Genomic DNA, 5,996 nt, shown 5'->3' with positions numbered 1-5,996 from the left:
ATGATTCCAAACTGCTGGAAGAAAAGCTCTATTGACCTTCAGGGAAATTCAGATCCAGACCTGGACTTTGTAGCTAATTGGACTTCTAAATTCCAAGTAAAGCAAAGTAAAAAAAAGCAACACTTAAAAGCATGTGACGGGAATAAAAAGGAGCACGTCTATCTGAATGTGAATGTGAATCATAGCACTTCTTCCAAGAAACAGATTATGAGAAGACAAAGAATAGAGGAGAAAAAGAACATCAAGAACAAAGGTAAAGTCTGTTAATAATGGGAAAGATGTATGCATTAGTGAATAAACAGTCTAACAGATTTCATGTCTGAATTAGGGACTTGCAGTTGTATGCTAAAAATTTTTCTTCTCTATCCTGCTGTTTGAAGTTGGGAAGGATGGGCAGTTCAAGGCAGGTTAAAGTTGGAGACTTGCATCTCCAACAGAGCAAGTAAGTAATGTATGATCTAATAATTTCTGCTGATGCCATATTAAAACAGTCATTGGATTTGGACTTCTCTTCAGATGTAACGCTGAGTTATGACTGATCAATAAGCCCCTACAACGGGAGAAGGCTCAAAGGAAACGGGCAAGTGCAATGTGCTCATAAAATATGCAGTGATTGAACACAGGTGTCAGAAGGAAAGTAGAACTTAATGTTAAGGGGACCAGAGAGGTACCTTTTTTTTAGATTAACAGTTTTATCAGTTGGGTGGATCAGCTGGTTGTGTGAATTTTTGTCCATGAATTAATCAAAAGAGTGAGAATGTCTTCCTGAGTTAGCCAGACCAGCATGAAGGGAGGGTATACGTGGCTCAGCCTAACACAGAGTACAACCAACTGAACAACTGACAAAAAGAGCTTTGATGAGAGACATGGGCTTGAGCTGCTTAAAACCACATATTCCTTCCTGGTGCCACCTAGCTTTGCGATGGTGAGCATATCATAGAGCATGGCAATGCGAATCACATTTGTATTGTGATTCAGCTGTGTATTGAAATTGCTGTATTCTGCTAAGTGTAATTTGCACTTGTGCTCCCAACACATAGCTGTATCATTCCGCTAAATCAGAATCTCATGCAACATCACATATCTCCAGATAAGTAAATGTGGTAGTAAAACTTAAATTATTCATCTGTGGAATATCAAAAAGAACCCGGTCAGACAGTATTGGACTCTACCATGAGTGCAGGCTAAAGTAAACAGACACTGCAGTTCGATATAAATTGTATTTTTAGAGCTGATCCCATTGAGAAAGCCTCATCTTTCTCACATTTATGTTCTTTTTCTTCTTGTTAGATTCTCCTGTTTCATGTACTACCTGCTGGATTATTGCAGTGATTCTAGGGATCCTCTTCTTGACATTCGTGGGAACAACAGTGGGCTTTATTATCAAGGGTAAATAAATCTCCTCCATTGAAAATATTTGATTTGAACTTAGAACTTTGTCAGGGAGCTCTTGAAATCTGCTCAGGGATCCAAGAAGAGTGTGGAAGTACCTTTTCTATAATAAGAAAGACTTGCTTCTTTTTTCTGAGATTTTTAAATGTTAAGCTTGATCTAGTCAGACCCGCTCTCAAGCAGGAACAAGAGAGTAAGGGGTAGAAAGTATCAAATATGCCTTTGAAAAGGGCGATTGGGTAGATTTCAGTGTGTAGCAAGCACACTGTGCTGGGTGCTCAACCACTCAGGACCGTTTACATCCTGATGAATACAACGCTAGGCTGGAGGACATAACCTGAAGACCCATTTCTTCTCTGTGGATTCGGAGATCAGTGCTGTACAGCAGAAGAATGAACCCTGAGGTGTTCGGTGGCCATCCATGTGCCAGTAGCACCAGCTGCTCTCCTGCTAGGAAGGAGAAGGAGGGTGCTTCAAACTGCAAGACCTCCATGAAGAGCAGCTGCCATAAAATGATTCCTGTTCCTAGGAAGTTTAAGCCTTTTGACCAGCTTGCTGTGAAATGCTATGAAGCTGAGGTTCAGGCAAGTATAGGAATCAAAAATACTGTTTGTTCTAAGCAGCAGTACTTCAGAAATGTGCTACAGAATGTGACCTAGCAGCAGCCAGCACTAGTGGTGGAGGCTGTGTGGAAATGGGTGACCTGCCACAAACCTGTCAGGTGCCAGGGCTTTGCCTGTCCCATTGGACAGAAGGAAACATGGGCCAAAGACAAAGTTTGTATGGAGAAGACAGAACAAAAAGAGGAGGGAAAAACAAAAAGGTAAAAACACTGGGAAGGAAAAGGAAGGTCCCAAGAGATCCCTACATTCTCTTCCGCCTATTCCCAATATGGAAAATGGACACCCTTTACAGACCCCTTCAGAGACTCTGATGCAGGTAATTACATTGTCTTTGCCAGTCCCAAAAGAGTTCCAAGGATGGCATTACTGTAACTGTGGTGAATAATTTTCTGGAGAGGGTGTATTTGTGAAATCTGTTTGTGATAAACTAGGCTATGACTATGAATGGGAAGAGAGATTTATGATTGTTTTGCAGGCTGTCCATGTCCACGCTGCCCTGAGCAGTGGGTAGCCTACAGAGGGAGCTGCTACAGCTTCTCCAAGGAGAAGAAAGACTGGCATTCCAGCCAGGAATCCTGCCGGGCACAGGGAGCTCATCTCCTAGTGATCAGTGATACCAGCGAAATGGTGGGTGCTTTTTCAGTGGCATGGGCAGAGGGCCTTTGCCATGGAGGATGGTAGGATTACAGGGGAGCAGGTCCAAGGCACTGTACTGCCTGGCTCTTCCCCTCTGTGAGGCAGGGAGGCTGTAAAGGGCCTTTGCAAGGCACTGGCACCCACCTGCCACCTTCCCACATGTGGCAGAGGCAAGGCTTTCCCTTGGCCCCTTTGCACGAGGGACTCACTTCTCTCTGCCTGCCTCCACTGAGCTTGTCATGGGCTCAGCCCTCAGACCCCACAGTTGGGGGGCTGCCTGGCACTCTGAAATGCTGTCTCACAAAGCAGGTCCCTGTAGGAAGGAAGGGCATGGGTATTCAAAGGACACTGCGAAATGGCCCCAAAACTCCCTCTCTCACACAGTGCCTCTTTCTTTCTCCCTCCCTCAGAACCCAGGATTGACTGGGTTTCCCTGAGTCTACTGATCTCTCTCCGCCTCTCTTTGCCTGCTAGGACTTCTTCCAGATTATACACACCGAATCCCACTGGATTGGTTTGCAGAATAGAACTGGCGGTGACTGGGTCTGGGAAGACGGCTCAAAACTGAGTGGCAAAAAGTGAGTGTGGTGTTTCCTCTGTATTTTTAGATAAAACGCTTGAGATCCTTCCTATTCCCTTAACCCTTTTACATGAAATGTCCCACCTATAGTCAATGGAAGTTGACCAACGATGAACATAGTTGCTAAGGGATGTTCAGAATGGCCACAGGCTCTAGCAGCTCCATAACTAAGGGGTTCCTCCTGCCCAACTGCTGGAGCCCAGTCTGGTGCATCCAGAGACCTCTGAGTTTCTATCCCAAGCTGATGGACACAGCCGTTACTTTCCTGTTTGCATGTTTAAGTGTATCCCAGGGACACAAATGTGGACATAGACACACATGCAAGCAAAGGACTCTGACACAGCTGGCTACACAGACTGACACAGAAAATCATAGAATCATAGAATCGTTTTGGTTGGAAAGGACCTTTAAGATCATCAAGACCAACTGTTAACCTAGCACTGCCAAGTCCATCACTAAACCATGTCCCTAAGCACCACATCTACATGTCTTTTAAATACCTCCAGGGATGGTGACTCTACCACTTTCCTGGGCAGCCTGCTCCAATGTTTGACAACCCTTTTGGTGAAGAAATTTTTCCTGATATCCAATCTAAACCTCCACTGGTGCAACTTGAGGCCGTTTCCTCTCATCCTATCACTTGTTACTTGGGAGAAGAGACTAACCCCCACCTCACTACAACCTCCTTTCAGGTAGTTGTAGAGAGCGATAAGGTCTCCGCTCAGCCTCCTTTTCTCCAAATTAAGCAACCTCAGTTCTCTCAGCCACTCCTCATAAGACTTGTGCTCTAGAAGGCACTGCCTTGAGCAGCACCCACATGTAATGCTAACAGGACTTGTATAAAGCACAATTATAGGCAGATAAGTCCCCTTCCTCCTCTGTGGCTGCTCAGGACTGAAGTTCACTAGTGAAGGCACACACACAACGCTCTCTAGGTTCACAAGCACATACACACTTTCACAGATCCCCTGAGTACCAGCACAGCACCTCTCCATTTGACATCCCTGCCCAGATCCCAGCCCCTCATACCCACCCCATAGGTACCCTACTCACCAGCAGATCCAGCTCGGTGCTCACTAGGAAGCAGAAACACTCCCACACTCATCTCACAGGCACTGCACACTTACAGGACTCCCTCCAAATACTAGCACAGACCTTCTGCCCACCTGATACCCCTGCCCAGACCCAGGGCTTCCTACTCACCAGCTAGTGCAGCTTGGAGCTTGCTAGGGAATTGCACACACGTGGCCCACACACCCCAGGCTGGAGGAAGACACAAGCACTCTCCCCCCAGCACCTGGCACAGGGGCTGTGACCCACGGTTCTGCTCCAGCCACCGGTGCTGAACCCCTCACTCCCCCTGCTCCCCCCAGCAGCTGCACTTAAGACACACACACTGGTCCTGACCCAGGGGCTGGGCTGAGGCCCTCACCCACCCCAGTGCCTGGCACCATCACCTGGCATTCTGCACCCCCTCTGACCCACAGCTGGCACTGTGTCCACTTGCAGGGTGACCCTGGTTGCTGGCATCTTGTCGTTGCAGCACTGACACACATGGGGCAGGGAGTGAGATTGCAGGGAGAGACAGTGAAGGGAGGGTTTAATGAGAAGCCAGGACAGACTGCGGTGATCAGGGGCAGGGCTGGGTCAGACAAGTGCTTACACACCATCAGCAGCTGCTCACACACGACCTGTCCCCTCCTCTCTGTTCACCTCCCTTCCCTTAAGTGTTCCTCAACAAGTTTTGCACAGTCCCACAGGACCCCCTCGAATATCCCAAATCCTCCTGTTCCTCTTGTTTCCCCCTTCTTAGCAGTTACGAAGCCCAGGCTGGCCCTCTCCAAAGCTGTGCCTGGAGTTTCTTGATGGCCCATCAATTAGTGGCTAAAGACTTTTGGTCTTTGCCTTGCCCCTGTTATTTTATGTACATCAGGTTTGTGTCTCTGTGGATTTCTGTTTAATCATTTCTTCCTTATTACCCCCTTTTGCATTGAAAGGGTCCTTGATTGGATAACCTTAATGAAGCAGAGGCTTTCACCTTCCACATACCCCTACAACAGGTTTAAACTGGAATACTTGATACTTTGTCCCAAGGTCTCCAACAATCTTAAGTGGAACACCAAAAAACTCCTTGTGGGACAAATCTTTTCTCTCTTTAGTGATGGGAAATGGAGAGCCCAGAATGAGACTGGCTAACTGAAAGTCTCGTGGTGAGCTCCGGGCATAGCAAGCCCCACTGCCAGACCTCCTGTGTCCCAGGATGTGTCTTCCCTGACACGAGGTCATGAAGTCCAGCTGCAGCGAGTCTCCCACCTCCAAAGTTGTGAAGTGTTTTTCCCCCTGTCAAAGTGGGGATCCCTCTCTCATGTCTCCCTGCTTGTGTGCTCTGCCCATGTCTCCCACAGGGTCCTGGCCAACAGCCCTGTGCAGAACTGTGCCGTTCTGCTGAAAGGTGCCATCCATGCTTCCAGCTGTGAAATCCTTGCCCCATGGATCTGCAAGAAATCTCTTCAGTGACCTCTGTGGACCTTGTGTTAGGAAGCATCCTTTGGACAGCTGTGCTAAGGCTTGATCCCTGTGAAAATGACTCAGGAAGCTTCTCTGAGAGAGTGCCTGCTGTGCTCCTTGCTGCTGTGACACCTGCCATTCTGCAAGGAATTCGAAGCTGCAGCCAAAGCCCTGGCATGAGCAGCTGCAACAGGAGGTCTGAGTGATGCTCCTGGCTCCGTTCAGGATCACACTGGTGATGTTCATATTCATAGCCA

At 47.6% G+C, this 5,996-nt stretch overlaps 1 pseudogene; it reads left to right on the top strand.

Moving 5' to 3' along the window:
• On the top strand, positions 1–5,769 carry LOC137664066 (killer cell lectin-like receptor subfamily G member 1; annotated as a pseudogene).
• The last annotated feature ends 227 nt before the right edge of the window (positions 5,770–5,996 follow it).

The sequence above is a fragment of the Nyctibius grandis genome, chromosome 5, assembly GCF_013368605.1.
Source record: "Nyctibius grandis isolate bNycGra1 chromosome 5, bNycGra1.pri, whole genome shotgun sequence".
NCBI lineage: Eukaryota > Metazoa > Chordata > Aves > Nyctibiiformes > Nyctibiidae > Nyctibius > Nyctibius grandis.
This window is presented reverse-complemented; position numbering and strand designations above follow the sequence as displayed.